We start from the raw sequence: 21,893 nt of genomic DNA, 5'->3' as shown, positions 1-21,893 counted from the left end.
GTAGTTCATTTGTGTATATAAATATTCTATATAGAATTATGGAGATTCAAAGAGTTAAAGAGAGAGAGAGAGACAAAATCTTAAATGTCTAGAGGACGTAAAAATATAAGGGAATAATCCTATAAAATTACGAAATAATTAGTGTAAAAAGCCTTAAAAAAATAATTAAATTTGAGTAAGAATAATTAATTAAAATTTTAAATTCATTGAATAAGAATGTTAATAATAAACTTCATGTTATAATGTATCGTGATGGAATTAATCAAAATTGATATGGGAATATAAAAAAAATAATTAAAGTTCTTAATCAATTTAAAGAAAAATAAAGACTTGTTAAAGGGTCAAAGATTGAAAATAAATTTATTATCATTTTCAAGATCAATTAGATTTATTTTTTTTAAAGTTATTTGTTGATAATGAAGGAAGGTAAAAGAAGTAAATTATTCTTGAGATAATAAATAAAATAATTAGAGAAGAAATTAAAGTGAATACTCATATTATTGGTATTATATGTTGAATAAAAGAATATTTTCGACTCAAAAGGAAAATATTTTTAAATTGACAATTTAATGTTATTATTTAAACTAATTCTTTATTTTTTACATTAAAAATAATATTTGGGGAATATTTGGTTAAAAATGAAAAAAAATTAGCTTACATTAATATATATAAATATATAAATTTATATATTTATATATAATAAATTTTATAATTTTATATATAAATATAATTATATATTTTAATATTAATAATTTAATTAAAATTAATTATTTATTATTAATTATTTATATTACTAAAAATTTTAATAAAATTAATAATAATATAATTAAGAAATATAAAATGTATATAAAATAAAAAATAAATAATTTTAGGGGGATTATTTATTTAATGAGTGTTATAAATAAGTATATAAATGTATTTTTTGGGCAAAAATTGATAATTATGATATAAAAATAATTAAATAAGTATGAATTAGATTTAGATGATAAAATAAATTTTTTTTTTAAAAGTTATTTAATTTAAGATATAAATAAATTTTTGTATATTTATAAAATTTAAATAATTTTAAAAATTGATATTTGATATTTAATATTTAAAATAATTAAATTAATGAAAATTAATAATAGAAATTTAAATTTAATTATTGATAAATTAAAGTGCCAGCAATTGCGGTTAAACTTGAGATAAAAATAAATTAATAATAATTGATTAAAATTTTATGTTTATAAATAAAAAATAAATTAATTTAAAATTTTATTTTTGGTGAAATATGATAAAATTAGGAAGTTAATTGAAAATTATTTATAAAATTTATTTAAATAAATTTTGTTAGAAATTAGGATTAGATACCCTATTATTTAAATGAAAGAAAAATTTAATTAAAATATTAAATGTAGAAACATTAAAAATAAAAAATTTGGCGGCATTTTATAAAATTAGAGGAACTTGTTGATTAATTTGATAATCCACGAATGGAGGTACTTAATTTAAATATTTTTATATATTGTTGTTGAAAAATTTTATTAAGAGGTATAAATTAAAAATTTAATTAAATTAAAATTCAAATCAAAATGTAGAATAGTTAAGATTTAGATGAGTTACATTTAATTTTATTAGGATTAATAAAATTTAAAAAATTTTATGATTATTGGATTTAAATGTAAATTTATATAAGTTTATATAAGTTTATAAATTGTTCGTAAAATTTCTGATCTTTGCTATCAAAAAACTGAATTAAATGTGATCTGACATCATCAGCGTTATTAAAAATTTTACCATTTAAGGAGTTCTGCATGGAACGAAACAAATGGTAATCTGAAGGCGCAAGATCAGGGCTATATGGTGGATGTGATAAAACATCCCAACCCAGTTCCAATAATTTTTGGCGAGTGACCAAAGACGTGTGGGGCTTTGCGTTATCATGGTGGAAAACAACACCCCTACGATTTGACTATGCCGGCCGCTTTTCTTGAATTGCATCGTTCAGTTTGGCGAGTTGTTGAACATACACGTTTGAATTGATCGTTTGGTTTTGTGGCATAAGTTCAAAGTACAAAATTCCTTTATAATCCCACCAGACTGACAGCATAATCTTTTTTTGGTGAATCTCTGCTTTTGATGTCGTTTGGGCTGGTTCACCTTGCATCACCCACGATCTCTTCCGATTAACGTTGTTATAAACTATCCACTTTTCGTCGCCAGTAATTAGGTTTTTCAGAAATGGATTAATTTCATTGCGTTTCAGAAGCAAATCGCAAATGCTAATGCGTTGCGTCAAATGAATTTCCTTAAGCTGGTGAGGGATCCATAAATCGAATTTCTTGACATAACCAAGCATTTTTAATTTTTTTTCAATGCATGTATGCGATACATTGAGCTTCTCTGCAATATCACGTGTTGTGCTATGACGATCTGAATCGATAATGGCCTTGATATGGGTTTCATCGACTTCGACTGGACGGCCAGATCGTTGAGCATTTTTCAATGAAAAATCACCAGAACGAAATCTGGCAAACCAATTTCGACACTGCCTTTCTTTCAAGGCTTCATTTCCATGTACGGCACATAACTTCTTTTGTGCTTGCGATGCGTTCTTGCCTTTTCGGAAGTAATACAATAAAATATGTCTGAAGTGCACGTCCTGTTCTTCCATTTTTAAATTGGGATAAAAACAAAACTAAAGCACTAATCGATATAATTTTTTACTAAATTAAAGGTAGAAGTCCAAACAATAAGAAAAAAATATAGGTTAGATGCTTTGACCACGTTAACAAAACAAAAGAAAGTGTAAAGTCCATCTATCCACAAAATCGGCAATCACTTAGTTGCCAACCCAATATATTAATTAATTAAATAATAAAGATAAAAATTATATATGTTATAAATAATTTAATTATTTTAATAAAGTATGTAAATATAAAAAATAATTTATTTATTTAGAATAGATGTTTAAGTTAAATTTGATTAAATAAAATTTTATCTCATATTATTATAAGGATGTAAGAGAAAAAAAAATAAAAGAAATAAATACAAGAGAGAATTTGTCTAATTGTGACGTAAAGATATTCAATAATTTGAGCTCCGGCTCACGTTAATAAAATGAATGTATTAATAAAAATTCAGTATGATGTAACGACTTGTGTCGTTATGAGAGCCTCGCGGACCGTCCACCCGTCCGCAGAAGAGGCCGGCGCTTAGCGCCCCACAAATTTTCATATAGCCGCGCCGTTGCGAGGCAGCGAGCCCATCGTATGAGCCGCCGCTGGGCCATGCGATCCCCCACTAGGGCGGCGCGAGCCTAAGTAAGGGAAGCCGGCCGGGTATATAAGCCGGCTCGACACGGCTCTCGGCACCAGTTCCTGGTCCCGATCCTCGGGACACTCGAAGCCTCAGAGCGCTCTCTGAGACTCCAGTTGACCGATCCTTATCCCGTTCCTTCGACCTGGTCTAGGAGACGAGTGCTCTCGTCTTCGGCCGAGTGCTCTCGGCGTCCAGTCCTGTCGGTGCGAGGGAGCGCTCTCCCTCACACCAACCACCTCCGGTCCGGGGGACGAGTGCTCTCGTACCCTGTCGAGTGCTCTCGACGACCGGCGTTGTCCGCGACGAAGAGTGCTCTCTTCGTCGCCTCCTCGCGATACCGGCGACTTCCGCCTACCGTGCGACGACCACCGGTGGTCCGCGACCGGGAGCCTTAAGCTCCGTCCGATTGACACCGCGTCCGCGTCTCTCGTATATACCACGCGTAGTCCATAAGTCGTTTATATTCGGTGGAGAGCCGGTGCCCGCTCGTGACGCCAGGAACAGCATCTCCGGCGCTCAGTCCTTTTCAGGATAAGTCGCCAAGCGCGCCGGCGGGTCCCTAGTCCTTTTCAGGATAGACCGCCGAGCAGTGCAAATCCTCGGATCCGGACGTCACGTCCTGGCACGGTTTTCCGTTAAGAGTACGGATTCGACGCGGTCGTCCCCGATTTTGTTAGCTGATCCCGTTCTCTTATTTTCTCGTGTATCGATTCCTCTTATATTAATTTTACCGTTTCTGTTATTATAGGCCGATCCCATTTGTTTGTTCCCTAAGTTAAGTCCGCCACATTCTAGTGTTAGAAACCCGGGCTCCGTGCCCAAATTGTATTCGCACGTCCTATGCGTGACGGCCAATTCCATTGTACCATATGTTTGCACAAATAAATCTTTATTATTTGTTGGCCAAATCGAGTGTGTAATTTGCGAGTCCGAGTCCCTTCCTTCTCCCGAATCCTGGAACCGGCGAGCCGATCCGTGGCGTCGGGAAGGGTAGTTCGTTACAATATTAATTGATTTAGAGGGTAGAATGCTATTGAATTAAATTTAATATTAATTAGAGGAAGAAAATATAAAATAATAATAGAGGATAGGAGAGCAATTACTCCTCCTAGTTTGTTAGGAATTGATCGTAAAATTGCGTAGGCAAATAAGAAGTATCACTCAGGTTGAATATGAATAGGAGTAACTGTGGGATTAGCAGGAATAAAATTATCAGGGTCTCCAAAGATGTAAGGATATTCAAGATTAATAATTCAAAACAAGAATAGAAAAATTCTAAACCCTACTATATCTTTTATAGTAAAGTAGATATGGAAGGGGATTTTATATAAGTTCCTATTAATTCCAAGGGGATTAGAGGATCCTGTTTCATGAAGGAAAAATAGATGTAATATTACTATTATTGAGATTGCAAAAGGTAAGATGAAGTGAAGGGAGTAAAATCGATTTAGTGTAGCATTATTGACTGAAAATCCCCCTCAAATTCATTGAACTATTAAATTTCCAATATAAGGGATTGTAGAAACAAGATTTGTAATTACTGTTGCTCCTCAGAATGATATTTGTTCTCAAGGAAGTACATATCCAAGAAAGGCTGTAGCTATAGATAAAAGATAAATTGATACACCAATTAATCATGTATTTTTAATTTGTAGGAGTTATAATATAATCCGCGTCTAATATGTAAGTATATGCAAATAAAAAATATTGATGCTCCATTAATGTGAATATTATGAATTAATCATCCTAGTTTTACATTTTGAATAATATGAATAATTCTGGAAAAAGCTATTATAGTGTTAGGGCAATAATGTATTGATAGAAAGAATCCTCTAATAATTTGAATAATTAAGAATATTCCTAAGAGAGATCTAAAGTTTCATCAATAGGAAATAGGCGTAGGAAGATTTAAAAGAGATAACTTAATTAGATTTAAAAAATTTTTATTCATAAATAGTTAAATTTTATATTAGTAAATAAATTAGTAAATAAAATTAGTAAATAAAATATAGAGGCAATAGTGATATTATTAAAAGGATATTCATATAAATTTAGAACATTTTGAAAGCTTATTTCATTTATATTTATAAAATAGTTAGTTTCAGAATAGTTATATTTTATAATATAAGAGTAAAAATTATAATTATTAGAGTTTATTCAGTTGTAAAAAAAGACTATTAAGTTAATAATAAATGATATAAATAGAAATTTATTAAATTTAAAATTAATTTGTTCATTAGAAATTACTCTAGAAAAATAAAGAAAAATAATTAATAAGCCTTTAATTATAATTAGAAATAATATAATAGAATATAAATAATTTGATTTTTATATCGATAATTTTAGGCAAATGAATGATCTATAAATTAATAAGATAATTATTATAATAATTGGGTGGATAGCTGAAATATTCGATATTAATAAATATATAATTCTAAAAATAATTAGTAAAATTAATATGTTTGAAAATAATAATTCTTTATTCATAAAATTGATTGTATTAGGTAAGAGATAATATATATATATATATATATATATATATATATATATATATATATATATGTTATATGTATGTATATGTATATAGATAATAAATTAAATAAAAAATTATAATTTGAATAACAAAAATAAAGCTAATAAATTAATAAAAAGATTATAATATATTTTAAAAAGTTGTATGTATGTAAAGAAAGAAGTGTGGATAGAAATATCAAGAAATAGTTTAAATTAGAACATTAATTTTAGAGATTAAAGGTATGATTTAATAATAATTATTTTTTTGACTTATATTTTAATTAAAAATTTATTACATTTATAAAATTAAATTAATTTATTTTTAATTTACAAAATTAATGTTTTTATTTTAAACTATATGAATTTAATTTTAAATAAAATAAAGTGGTTTATAAAAATTAGTTAATTTAAATAATTAATTAATAAAATAATTATTAAGAAAATTTTAAGTTAAAAATAATTAATTTAATAAAAAATTAATTAATATTGATATTTAAATTTTTAGATATTTATATATAATTATTTTAATTTTATTAATTTTTATATATAAGTTTATACTGGTAGTATTAATATTTAGTAGTAGAGTTAATAATTTTAAATATTTCTTTTATTATATATATGGTTTTTAGTATAATAAATATGGAAATGTATATAATTTATTATTTAGTGTTTAGAGTTTGTGGGGGTGTTTTAGGTTTGACATTGTTAGTATTAGTTGTTCGATTTCATGGAAATGAATTATACTATTTATTTAATATTAGAAAGTTTTAGATTTGGAAAGTTTAAATTAACTGGAAAGGTTGATATTAAATTTTATTATTAATTAAAATTATTAATAATTTTAATTTATTATTAATTACAAGAAATTAAATAATTTGAAAAATTTTAATAAGAGGCAGAGAATATTTATGATAAAAATTTTTTATAGTTATATTTATATTATTTATGTTAATAATAAATTTAAAAGTTATATTTTATTATAATATTTGTTTTTTAATAAGATTATTTTTTATTTAAATTTATATTTAAAGATTTAATTTGAATTGATATTAGAATATTATTGGGATATGATTTTTTTTCTTATTATTTATTAATTTTAAGAATATGAGTATTGGGATTGATATTTTTAGTAATTCAGTGTAGGAGAGAAAGCTCGTATAAAGATAGGCAGAAAGAATCGGAAAAAATTTTAATATTTTTAGTAATATTATTAATTTTAATTATATTTTTTTCTTCAATAAATTTAATTGTATTTTATTAATTGTATTTTAATAATTAATTGTATTTTATTTAATATTTGAATTGAGATTAATTCCAACATTTATTATTATTGTTTATTGAAGAATAAATTTTTAACGTTTAAAAGCTTCTTATTATTTATTAATATATACAATATTTATTTCATTGCCATTGTTAATTTATATTATTGAATTATTAAAGTATAATGGTTCATTAGATATAAATTTAATAATAATAATAATAATAACATATAAATTAGGATTTTGGGATTATTTAATTTTATTAATAGCATTTTTTATTAAATTACCTATGTATGTATTTTATGTGTGATTACCTAAAGCTCATGTTGAAGCCCCTGTTTATGGGTCTATAATTTTAGCTTCAATTTTATTAAAATTGGGAAGATATGGTATTTTGCGATTTATTGAAATATTTTATACTCAGAGAATTAAGTATAACTATTTTATAATTAGTGTAGGAATTGTCAGAGGATTAATTGTAAGATTAATTACTTTAGTTCAAGTAGATATAAAAAGACTTGTAGCTTATTCGTCAGTCGTTCATATAAATGTTTTAATATGTTCAATATTGACTTTAATAAAAATAGGAGTTATTAGAGCATATATTTTAATAATTTTTAATGGATTATGTTCTTCAGGATTATTTTTTATAGTAAATTTATATTATGAACGTAGAGGTAGACGATTGATATTTTTTAATAAAGGAATAATAAATATATTTTACCTTCTTTAAAAATATGATTTTTTTTATGTGCTGCAAATTTTTCATTTCCATTTTCTTTAAATTTTATTAGAGAAATTTTTATAATTGTAACATTAATTAGGTGGGAGATTTTTTTGATACTTTATTTAATATTGATTTGTTTTTTAGAAGAGCTTATTCTTTATATTTGTATTCTTATATTCAGCACGGGTTTAATTATTTTGAGGAAAAGTTATTTTCTATCAATTTAAAAGATTATGTTATTTTAATAATTCATGTTTGACCTTTAATTTTATTAATTTTAAATTTAGGGTTGATGTATTAAAAATTATAAGTACAATTAAGCCTAGATAGTTTATAAAAATAAAATATTAATTTGTGGGATTAAAGAAATAATTTTTATTGTTATCTTAAATAATTTTTAATTTGTTGATTTATTCGTTTATAATATTAATAAGATTTATTGTATTTATATTTGTGAGATTTTATTTATATATAATTGACTTGGGGATTATTATAGAATTATTATTGTTTTCATATAATTCTATTAATATAGAATTTTTTATAATAATTGATTGAATTTCCTGTTTATTTATTAGGGTAGTAATATTAATTTCATCAATAATTATATTATATAGAATAATTTATGTAGGAGAAGAAAAATTTATTAATCGATTTGTAATTATGGTGATTTTATTTATTTTTTCTATAATTTTAATAATTATTAGGCCAAATTTGGTTAGAATTTTATTTGGATGAGATGGATTAGGATTAACTTCATATTGTTTAATAATTTATTATCATAATTATATTAGGTATAATTCAGGTATAGTAACAGTTTTATGTAATCGAATTGGGGATATTGGATTATTAATATCTATTAGGATTATATTTATGTATGGAAGTTGGGGAATTTATTTTATAGATAAATCAATAAGATTAATTTTAATAATAATTTTACTTGCAGCAATTACTAAAAGAGCTCAAATTCCTTTTGGTTGTAATTAGCTATAGCAGCTCCTACACCTGTTTTAGCGTTAGTTCATTCTTCAATTTTAGTAACTGCAGGGGTTTACTTATTAATTCGATTTAATAAAGTTTTAATTGGGAGGATAATAGACAAAATTTTATTATATTTATCAATTTTTACAATATTTATATTTAGATTAATAGCAAATTTTGAAAATGATTTGAAAAAAATTATTGCTTTGTCTACATTAAGACAATTAGGATTGATAATGATAATTTTAAGTTTAGGATTAAATTTTTTATCTTTTTTTCATTCATTAATTCATGCAATTTTTAAATCCTTATTGTTTATATGTGCGGGAATTATAATTCATTTAATAAATAATAATCAAGATATTCGATTTTGTGGAAAAATAAATGAGTATATTCCTTTTACTATAATAAGATTTTATATTTCAAGGCTAGCATTAATGGGGTTTCCATTTTTAACAGGATTTTATTCAAAAGATTTAATTATAGAATTTATTTATATAATAAATATAAACATGAGTCTATTATTATTAAGAATATTATCACTTTCTTTTACCGTTTCTTATTCATTACGTTTATTTTATTATATTTATTTTGGCGAAGTAAAGAAGAAGAGGGTTTTTTTATTATAAAGAAGATAAATTAATGAATTTTTCTATAATTATTTTAATGATATTAAGATTAAATAACGGATCATTATTAACTTGAATTTTTTTTTTGATAATTACTTTATGTATATAAATATTGATGTAAAAATAATAACAATATTGATATTATTTATGGGGATAATCTTTGGATATTTTGTTTATTTTAAAAATTTATTAAATTTATATATCTATAGATTTTTTTTAGTTCAATGTGATTCTTAAATTATATATATTTATGAATTTATCGGTCATTTTTGAATATGGAGGTTGAAGTTTATAGATTAGATAAAAAATGAATTGAATTTATAGGAAAAAATTTAATTTTTGATGTAATTAAAGAAATTAAAGTAAATATAAAATTACATAAAATTTTTATATTTATCTTTATTGCCTCAATATCATTGTTATTAATTTACATTACTTTATAATTAATTTATAATAAATAAATTTAATTTATATAGCTTATAAATTAAAGCAATATTGAAGATATTAAGAAAATAATATTTATTTATGAATAAAATTATTCATTTTAAGAGATATAAAAAAAATAAATAAAATAAATAAGTAAATAAGACAAAATAAATAAGATAAGATAGATAGAGATAGATTGTTAAGATAATTTAAATAAATTTTAAATAAATTTTAAATAAATTTATAAATAATTAAAAATTTTTATATTATTTTTATAATGAAAATATAATGTTTTATTTTAAACTATATAAATAAATAATGAATATTTTTGATTATTATTTTTATTAAAGGTTAAGATGGATGTTAATAAAGATGAAATAAAATGAATTTTAATTTCATTAAATATTGAATTAGTATTTCAATTTGAATTATTTCACTTAATAATTTAATAAAAAAATAATAAGTGATAAAAAATAATAGTTCTTAACTGGAATGTAAAAAATTCAATTTAATCATTAACAATGATTAACCTCTTACTTTGGTTCCAGTTAATTAAAATTTATTTTATTCTTTTAGATTAAAAAATAATCAATTTTTAAGTCGAAATTAAATGTAAGAAATTTTACTTTAGAAGATAAGATTTATATATATTGAGTATTATATATAATTTTTAAATGCAATTTAAATGTTATTAATTAACTAAAATCCTTATTTTTATTAATATTAGATATAAGTATATTTATTTTAGATTTTTCAATCAATAGACTTTTCGAGGTATTCGATGAATAGGCCAATAATTAAAATTATTAAAAATAAAAAGGAAGAAAATATTATAATTTTATTTAAAAAAAAATATATATAAATTAAGGGAATTAATAAAGTAATTTCAATATCAAAAATTAGGAAGATTAGTCTGACCATAAAAAATTGAATTCTAAAAGTTATTCGAGATTGGGATATTGGATCAAATCCACATTTAAAAGGAGATTTTTCTCGGTTTTTAAATAATTTTTTTGAGACTAAAAAATTTACTAATAAGATTATTAAAGATAAGATAATAAAAATTAAAGATATAAGTATTAAAGATAAAATTATCTATATTAATTTTTAAAATAAACTTTTTTATTGGAAATTAAATGTATTACATTATACTATATAAATATAATTATTTAAAAAAGATAACTATTATATAAAATTATAATTTATAAGTTTTTATTTAGTATCTTCATCAATAAATTGAAATATATAAAAATAATCAAACAACATCAACAAAATGTCAATACCATGCGGCTGCTTCAAAACCAAAATGATGTATTCTTCTAAAATGAAGATAATTTATTCGTAAAAGACATACTGAAAGGAATAAAGTTCCAATAATAACATGTAAATCTGTTGCAATAAAAAATGAAGACCCATAAACTGAGTCTGCGATAGAAAAAGGAGATTCAAAATATTCAATGATTTGGAGAAAAGTAAAGTATAGTCCTAAAATAATGGTTAGTATTAAACGTTTAAATCTTTCAGAAAAATTTTTATTTAATATTGAATGATGAAATCACGTAATTGTTATACCTGAAGAAAGTAAAATAATTGTATTTATTAGAGGAATATCAAAAGTGTTGAATCTTTTAATTCCTAGGGGGAGTCACAATTGACCAATTTCTATTGAAGAAGCTAAGGAAGAGTGAAAATGAGCTCAAAACAAAGAAATAAAAAAAAAATTTCAGAAATAATAAATAAAATTATTCTTAAACTTAAACCTTTTAAAACTAAAAATGTGTAGGATTCTTGGAAAGTTGATTCTCGAGTAATATCTCGTCATCATTGATATATACATATTAATGTACATGGGATTGAAAGAAAAATAAAATAATTTATTTTATGGAATCATATAACTATCGAAATTAAATTATTAAATAAAAGAAATGATAATTGGTCATGACCTAATTAAAACTAAATGAAAAGTATGATTTTGATTAATTTTTGTCATATATAATTAAAAAGAATTTAATAGAAGAAGTTAGATAGATTTGTAAATTGAAAATTATAATTTATAATATATTTAAGTTGAATTATATAATTATTATTTATGATATTTAGATTTCTCTTCTATATAGAGTTGATAAAATAGAAAAAACATATGCTTGAATAATTGAAACAGAGATCTGTAAAATAAATAAAAGAATTTAAGAAAAAATTATTGTTAAAAAAATAAAAATATTATTAATGATTTCACCAGATGATCCTAGAAGAGAAAGAAGTAAATGATCAGCAATTATATTTGCCGTGAGACGGATAGCTAAAGTGAAAGGTTGAATAAATAGACTAATAGATTCTAAATGATAATTATAAAAGGTATTAAAATATAGGGTTCCTTGGGGGGTTAGATGGGCAAACAAACAATTCATTTAAGTAATTAAATATTCTATAAATATCTATAGAAATTCAAAGAGTTAAAGAAAGAGAGAAACAAAATCTCGACAGGACTCGACGGTTAACAACGGGATACATAATCGCGAGACACACTCACACTCGGCGACCTCACACATACAAGACTTAGATGCTAGATGGGCGAAAAATTACGCGACTAATATATTACGCAGTAGTCCCGGTCCGCGATCTCCAGAGAGACGATATGGACGATATAAAACGCGCAATAATTATTGAGTCCAACCCTCGAGACGTTTCGGGGCTCGGATCGCTTGCCGACGGGACCGTGTCGCTAATACAATTACCACAACGACGCGATAATCGCTAAACTTCCGAGCGGAACTCGAACGCAAACACAACACTAAATTACGGCCACGACGGCAGAACGACGCGATCCCGATATCGCGAACATGCGTGGCTAATAGCGGGATAACCTCACCGGAATCGAAGCGCTCTCTCCCTGGAAGTCGCCAGGTCTGGCGGGTCTCCTCTTTCGGCCTCGTCCACGGGAATCCGCAAGCTCTCTCCTTTCTCGGCCTGAGTCTCTCCTCTCTCGCACGCTCGTTTCGGTCGCCCAAGATTCTTCGCCCTATTCTCTACGCACGTATTGCTCTCGCTCTCGCGCCAGTCTGACCCGAGAACACCGCGATCTAGAATCGGTAACGCCGGGTCAGCCGGGGATGCGCAACCGGAGTGCGTGTTATCACGGCCAATCACGCGATAACACGCAAGGCAGCCGTCTGGCGACATGCTCATGATCGTACCGGGGACGCGCGCATTCCCGAGATCGCGATCAATATTTTTCCACGGGGCCCTTCTGAGATGGCCTTGACGGATTCCGGAAGCGAGAAACGCAACGGTGTCCCTCGCTGTCCTCCTTTTTTCCCGCCATGCCTCGCGGCGATGGAGCTCCTTCGGGGTCTTTCGGGGCACGTCTCCGCACGGTCCTGCGACAAGGCACGAGGATCCTCCTTGTCCTCTCGCGCTTCTCGCCTCGCTTCCGAATTCGGTGGTTGATAATTCCTTTCCTTTTTCCTTTCGTCCTCTCGAAGGTCGTCTCTCGAGTTGTTGTTATCGTTGTTTTTGGTGCGGCCGTTTTCACGCTCCTCCGGTAAGGCTCCCTTGTTGTATCGAAATAATAAAATAATAATAAAATTAAATAGACGAAATAAGTCCGACAAATAACGCCCCTCTGGAGATTTCGGTACGGCTCTAATATTTTGAGACTGGCGCGGGTGCGTCTTCCGCGCTCAGCGATCGGAAAGAGATCCGGTAGACGCACGCAAAACGGCAACGTCACAAAGTATATTAAAGTATAAATATTAATATAATAAGATTTATAAAAATATTTTTATAAATTAAACTTTGAAGGTTTAAAGTTTTATTTAATTTAAAATCTTTTAAAACTAAATAAGAAAGATCATTAAAAATAATAAAAATATAAAATATAAATAAATAGATAAATTTTTAAAATTAAAATGTTTAAAATTAATAAAATTATTAATTAATTTAGTTTTAATATAAAAAAATTAATAAATTTATTAGATTAATATAAATTAAAATAAAAAAATTAAATATTATTAAGATAAAGTTTAAATGTAAGTTAGACTTAAAAATAAAAATATAAATTCTTAATCATTTTATTAAAAAAAATGATAGAGGAGGAATTCTAACTAAATTAAATAGTAATATTAAAGAGATTAAATTAAAGTTTAAAGAAAAAAATTATTTAAAAAAAATAAAATGAAAATTTAAAACAATTTAAAAATAAATTAATAATAAAAATAATTAATCTATAAAAAATTATATAATTTAGTCAAAATAAGGTTTTTAAAAAAATTAGTATTAATATTCATCTAGAGTGATTAATTGAAGAATAGGTCAGTAATAATTTAAAATTAAGTAAATTAATTATTCTAAAAGTAGGAATAAATGAAGATATAAGAATTATAAAATATAAAATAATTTTTTTTACTTCAATAATAGAAAATATATAAAAAGGAATAATTTTTTGAATAGTTAAAAATAAAAATATCCATGAACGGTATAAAGAAATTAAAGGTATTTATAAGTGAAATGGGGGAATTCCTAATTTTAATATTAAAGAAATTAGGAAATTAAGGTTTAAAAAATCTTTATTAAAAAAAAAATTATTTATTGAAAAAATTAATATTAAAGATTCAATTTCTTGAATAATATGATATAAAAAAATAATTTTTTTATTAATTAATTTTATACACAAATAACAAATATATAAAAAATTATTAATTTCTATGAAAAATCATATTATTATAAAATCATAAAAAAATAAAGGAATTAAAGCAAATTAATTAAATTTTAAATAACAAAGAATTTAGTAAATAAATTAAAGTAAAAAATATATAAAAATTTAAAGTTTAAATAATTTTAAAAATTATATTTTGAAGTTTTAAATTTTTATAAAGGATAAAATAATTATAAAATTAAATTTTTAATATTAATTAAAGTAAAAGTAAAAGTATATAAGAAATAAATAAATAATGAAAACATTTTTTTAATTTAAAATATATGATTTATTCTATCAAAATAATCCTTTTTCAGGCATATCATTAATTTATATATAAATAAGAGAATTATTATAAAATCTATACTTAGGGTACGAATCTAAAAGCTTAAATTAGCTTACTTATTTTATTTTATTATAAATTTTATTTATTAAATAAAAATATTTAAAATTAATTTATAAATTGAAATATTATTATATTAATATACTAATACACTAATATACTAATTTACTAATATACTAATATAATGATATAATGATATAATGATATAATGATATAATGATATAATGATTTAATAATATAATAATTATATAATACAAAATAATTTATTATTTATTTTATTTATAAAAAATAATAAATTTTGTAGAGATTTAAATAAAATAATTAAAATAATTAAAATAATTAAAACAATTTAAAGTAAAAATATTAAAGAAAAATAAAATAATTAATATAAAATATATTTTTATGTAAGAAGCATAAAAGATTTTGAAATTTTTTGAAATAGTTTAATTCTATTAAATATAAAAAAATATAAAATTTAATTTATATTAGATTAATTAACTAAATATAATTAAAAATTAATATTACTAATTATATTTATTTATAAATAAATATTTAAATAATTAATAGTTTAAAATATTTATTTGAAAGGAATATTTATAAAAATTAAGTTGAATAAATAGTATGTAGAATTAGTTGATTTGATAAGAAATAATAAGAATAAATAGTAAGAATAAATAGTAATAATAAATAGTAAGAATAAATAATAAGAATAAATAGTAAGAATAAATAGTAACAACAAATAATTAGACTATAATTCGACGGTAACAAAAAGAGTAAAGGAACTATATCCGCACGAAACACACTCACATTCGACGGCTGACAAATCAGAAAGAAATACATCATTCAACGACAGACTACTCACGCATATACGACATAGACGCTAGACGGGCGAGAAATTACGCGACTACTGTATTACGCGATAGAGAGTCGATACATACGGTATTCAACGCGCAATAATGATTCTATTCACGAAACCAATACTTGAGACATTTCAGGGCTCGAATCGTTTGCCGATGTGGCCGTATCGTAATCGAAATTACTCTAATGACGACGCGATAAGTACCAAAACTCCGAGTTGAGTTCGAACGCGAGAATAACACCAAATTGCGGCCACGTTGGCAGAACGAACTATTCCGATTGCGATCGCGCGGGACTAGTATATAGCGGGATAATAACCTTACCGGTACAAAGTTCTCCTCCTAGCATTACGGGTGCTTGGCGACCTCCCCTCGCTCGGCCTTGTCCTTTCGATATTCTGTTGTAAACACTCTTGCTCTCCTAGCTATCAGCCGGGATCCCTCCACGCTCGCTCGTTCACCAAAAATTACGCTCTATAACGCACGTTTCGTTCACGCATCCGCGTCAGTCTGACCCGGAATCGTCGCGATCTAGAATCGGTAACGCCGGGCCAACCGGGAATGCGCAATCGGGGTACGTGTTATCACAATCAATCACGTGATAATACGGTAGGCAGCCGCCGGGTGGCATGCTCATGATCGTACCGAGGGCGCACACCCCCGAGATCGCTATCAATAATTTTCGCATGACTCTTCTGAGGGGGCATCGGCGGATCCCGTCTGGATCTCGGGATCGAGAAACTGGCGACTTTCGACGACTTTTTTTCTCCCGCCGCGACTCGCGGCGGGATTCCTCCTGGGTCCTTTGGGGACGCGTCTCCGCACGGTCCTGCATCCAGGCGCGAGGATCCCCTCGTCCTCTCGCACTTTTTGCCTCCCGCTTCGGAATTCGACTGTTGATTACTTCTTCCCGTCTTCTGTCCTCCCAAAGATCGCCCCTTGTCTTCCGAGATGTCTTCCCGCCCGCCTTCTCCGATGAGTCTCCCATATCGTATCGTAATAATGGAACAATAAGCGAAATTAAAAATAACGAAATAAATCCAACAGATAATGCCCCTCCGGAGATTTCGGTACGGCTCTCGCGATTTTCGACCGGCGCGGGCGGTACCGGTATGGCCAACTTCGGATTGAGTATTATGATCAAATGACAACATGACATCTGTTAATTTCTAACACGAGTCAGAAGTTAGTCACAACGCAGGGCAGAAAAGATAGATGTCTCCTGCGATATTTCAAATCGATAAAACTCATATAATATGTAAAATATTTATATTATATGTTACATCATTATATTCGTTTCAAATAGTGCTACAACATTTTTCCTATCAAGAAATTCACATTACTATGAAAAAATTATGCAACTTTTCTGTTCGTTAACACAGATAATTTTTAGAAGTAACCATTTTGCTTACAATAAAGTTCAATTTGAACCACTTAATTTGATATATATTTGTTACAGTTTATCTTTTTTAGTTTAAAAGATAAAAGGGAGTGGCCACTTTTGATGGGGCACCCTGTATACATATATATATATATATATATATATATATATATATATATATAATTATCTAAATGTGATCTAATCGCTAACTCAAAAAAAGCAAAAAGTTATTTTTATTTTTGTTATTTTCAATAATATATATTTTTGCTCTTACGTAATTTTCTCCGTATGTGCAAGAAAAAAATGAGAATTACTGAAAAATTATGTTATATCCCAAATAGCTATAACCGAATTATTATTAATATTAAATAGTTTAAAGAAATATTTTTTAATACACCTTTTGACTTAGCGAGATATCGCGAAAAGCGTATAAAGTTACCAGCGTGAAACGCTGACGAAGCGAGCCACGCGCTGAGGCTAAGCGATTGCGAGAAGGATCGAACCACCGGAAATGCAAGAAATTTCGATCGAACGAGCTTAGCTTGCTGGTCTAACGAGTCGAAACGAGCGACACAACCATATACGGTCATGTCGCTAAGGGATCCCAATAATCAACCAAATAGGAAGCAATAAAAGATATCACAACGAATATGCAGCGGGCAGTCATTTCTAACAATTTATATCGGGCAGTCGTTAATAATGATCTAAATCGAGCTGTAGCTAGTCTTATCGCGAAATGAAGTATTATACAGTGAAACAACACAGCTGATCTCGCGATGGTAATCAACCGCGCGCCAACGTAACTCTATATTGCAATACGCACAGCTGTGAAGGACGACGAAAGGCAAGAAGAAACGACTCAAAATTAAGGAATACAAATAAAGTTTTTATTTAAAACGACATAACGTTCCCCAATTATTTGGTTCCCAAACCCGGTCGTCGGCTTTCAAGCCGTAGTGATTAGATTATATTAGATTAGATATGCTTTATTGATTCCACTTGGGGTTACAAACTCTTACAATTTTTACTTACAATTTTATCTTAACTTTAACTTACAGCTATCTTAATTCTAACTTATTTTAACTTACTCTCTAAATATTTCTAACCTACCTACACACACACATACCTCTACTTGCCTTACCCTAATTTGGGACCTCCGTTTCTGGCTCATATCACGTTTCTAAGCCTTTTCACACGTCTTCATTCACACATCCCACATCAATCTTCTCTCTCTCGCCCACTTTCTCTCTCCCTCTCTCTCTCTCTCTCCCTCTCTCTCTCACTTGTGCATTATCGATGACAGTGATAAGTTCAAAGAATTTGGTCAGTGTGGAGTAGCATTTCTATCAGCACATGATCTTATTTTTATAAGGTATGGAATTAAGCTTCAGCGTCGTCATGGGAAGCTTGTAGTTTGCAGGGATTGGAGTGGCTTTGATGCAGAATCCTTTCAGTCTGATATTGGTCATCGATTGGACTGACGTGTCCGTCTCGGATAACATAGATGAAAAGATTGATATCTTTTGCACTAAATTACTCAATGTATTCAATGAGCATGTGCCTCTGAAATGACGATACTTTAGGAATTTGCCTGCCCCATGGTTGACTGATGGGATCCGTATGGTGATGCGCGATAAAGATCTGACCAGAAGAACTTGGCGCAGGCATAAAAATGATGTATATTATGATCGATACAAAGTGCTGCGCAACAGAGCACAAAATATTGTGCGTTCTGCAAAGCGCGAATATTATGTCAACATCTTCAATCGGGAAGGCAAGGCATCTGAGGTCTGGGGCAGGTTGAGACATCTGGGTCTTACTAAGGCCAGGAACACTGGAGGGCATCTTTCGCACTCTGTTGAAGAACTTATTGCATTCTTTGGGCATAGTGCGGAGCATGCTGATTATGTGGAGGACGGCTGTTTGAGGGATATTATTGAGCGGGATTTTGATGACAGGAGCCTCCATTGGAATTATGTAGTGTCGCAGGACATCGCGAGAGTGATTTCCAGGGCAAAATCAAATACGGTGGATGGAGATGGCATCTCCTTGAGATTGTTGAAACTGACAATCCACTGTACACTGTCTATTTTGGAGCATCTATTCAATTTCTCCTAGATGAATGGTGTTTTCCCTATGAAGTGGAAATCGGCTCTTATCTGTCCGATACCTAAAGTCAGGAATCCTACATTGGTGCAACATTATCGACCAATATATATACTTCCTACCTTGTCGAAGGCGTTGGAGCGATTGGTTTACGCGCAGATTCGTGTCTATCTGGAGGACTCTAGCTTGTACGATCCGTGTCAGTCTGCTTATCGGAACAACCACTCTGCACAAACTTATCTGATTAGAATGCTGGACGAGGTGAGACATGCGGCTGACCGAAGGATGGTCACTGTGTCTGTTTTCTTCGATTTTTCGAAGGCTTTTGATAGGGTGGATCATTTTTTGCTAATCAAGAAATTGAAGAACTTAAACTTTTCTGAGAGTGTCCTGCGTTGTATACACTCTTACTTGACTGAGCGGACTCAGGCGGTCAAGGATCGCATAGAGGGTACAACCTCATCTCCGTCTCCCGTCAGGGTTGGGGTGCCGCAGGGCTCTGTGTTGGGACCCTTGCTTTTCACTCTGTACCTAGCTGACTTTAGACATGTGGTCAAGCACTGCAAATACAATTTTTATGCTGACGATCTCCAAGCCTACATCCATTGTGAACCAAGAGATTTATCTCACACCATCCGGAAGGTCAATGAAGACATTGAGGCTATTCTTGGATAGTCTAGTACTAACAGACTCATCTTAAACACAGATAAGACTCAGGCTATAATTATGGGAACAGCGAGATTTGACACCATTGATACGAGTATACTTCCTGAGATAAGAGTGGATGGGTCTTGATTCAATATTCTACATCTGTTAAATATCTTGGTGTCACGAATACCATCATGAATACCTTATCTTGGAAGAAGTAGGTTATTAATATGACAAACAGAATCCATTCTGCTCTGTATCAATAAAACTTTGCAGGCACCTATTACCTCTCAAATCTAAGCTCGTCATTTCACTTATCTACCCACATGTTGATTATTGCTGTGCGGTTTACACGGACATGACAACCGAGTAAAGTCTGAGACTTCATAGAGCGGTGAATGCTTGCGTCAGATTCATCTTCACCGTAAGGACTGATGAGCACATTACACCTTATTATGTAAGGCTACGATGGCTCAAGGTTGATGCTAGAAGAGCTTACTTTGTGGGATGCCTGTTGTATAAGATATTAGAAACTAAACAACCAAGTCTTCTGCACTCCAATTTCAACTGTAGGATTGCAACATCCGACTGTGCCACTAGGGCTCCGAGGGATAGGCTATTTCTGCTACTATGTAGAACTGAATTATTTAAACGGTCTTTTAAACTTATGTTGGCTAGGTTTTGGAATGGTCTCCCTCAGTCTATTAGGAGTGCGGCAACACTGGCGGATTTTAAACAAAAGTTATATTCGCGGTTGCTCTGTGCCTCTTCATGACTGGGATATAAATTGAGGGATGTTTCTTGAATGCTTAGTATACTATTGTATCTCTCTCTGGCATGCCTTAAGATTGTTGATTATAAACCACATTTATGCATAAACACTTTCTTTACATGTTTAAGAATATTACGCACACATTGTAATTTTAAATGTATTCTTACTTATGTATTGGTATTAGTATATATAGTATTAGTATATATGTATTAGTATTAGTATTTATGGCGCTTGAGGGGATTTCGTCCTAGAGCGCTTTATAAATAAAGCTTTCCTTCTTTCTTATTTTCTCTCTCTCTCACTCTCTCTTTCTGCCTTCCCCTCTCTATCTCTCCTCCTCTTGAATCTTATCCTTACCTAATTCCCAATTCGACCATTTCTCCCTTTATCATTCTCTCCCCCGCATTTTAATCAATCTAATTCCCTCAACTACCCCTCTCCCTCACCCTTTTCCCCCAACATCTTTTCCAACATCTCTTGCCAGCATTTCTCACTCCCATTCAACATCTTTTCCTTCATCTTCCATGTCTCTTCCATCCTTTCCATTCCTCATTCCATTTCCATCCTATCCGTATCTCTTCCATTCTCAGATCCATTCCTTGATTTCTCCATGTCCTGATTCCTTGACCTTCTATCCTTTCCATCTTTGCTTTCATCCATCTCTATGTCCTTTTACAAATACCGAGTCTGACTTCTTCCGATCTTTGTCTCCCTCCATCACGCCCATACCTCTATCTTCAACCGACTCCTTCCTTGATTCTTCGCTACTTCTCCCTCAATTCCTCCCAACATCTCACGATCCACTCCTTCCTTCTTCCAACCTTTTCTCGAACCCTTGCGCCTTCTCCTGGTCCTACCTCTGACTCTCCTCTTAAAGTCCTTTATAGCCTGGCGTCCAACATTCCAACCTAACACCCATCTTAGGTACCTTTCCTGTAACCTTTCAAGCTCCTTCCTCTCTCTCCAGTCCCAAATTTTCACCCCATACCCCACCACCGTCCACACCAGTTTATCAAAGAGCCATAATCTTCTTCCCCAATCATTCCTAAATTTCCTTTTGCCAATTCCTCAAACCTGCCCCATTGCAGCAGCACCCTTCCTTACCCTATCTCTTATCTGTGCTTCCTCTCCTCCATTCTTCTGCATTACGTAACCCAAGTAAGTAAATTCTTTTATCTCCTCTATCACCTTCCCTTCCCATCTCCAACTTACATTCCTTTCTCTTCCTTCTCCTTTCCTGAACCTTAAGATTTTCGACTT

At 29.2% G+C, this 21,893-nt stretch overlaps 1 protein-coding gene and 1 pseudogene across 1 annotated transcript in view; one reads left to right on the top strand and one right to left on the bottom strand.

Annotated features, from left to right (window-relative positions):
* The window catches only part of LOC126851975 (uncharacterized), a 169,719-nt gene that overhangs the window by 77,246 nt on the left and 70,580 nt on the right, over positions 1-21,893 (top strand). The gene's annotated exons all lie outside the window — the stretch shown is intronic.
* Positions 11,045-16,714, bottom strand: LOC126851916 (cytochrome c oxidase subunit 3-like; annotated as a pseudogene).

The sequence above is a fragment of the Cataglyphis hispanica genome, chromosome 9, assembly GCF_021464435.1.
Source record: "Cataglyphis hispanica isolate Lineage 1 chromosome 9, ULB_Chis1_1.0, whole genome shotgun sequence".
Taxonomy (NCBI): Eukaryota; Metazoa; Arthropoda; class Insecta; order Hymenoptera; family Formicidae; genus Cataglyphis; species Cataglyphis hispanica.
This window is presented reverse-complemented; position numbering and strand designations above follow the sequence as displayed.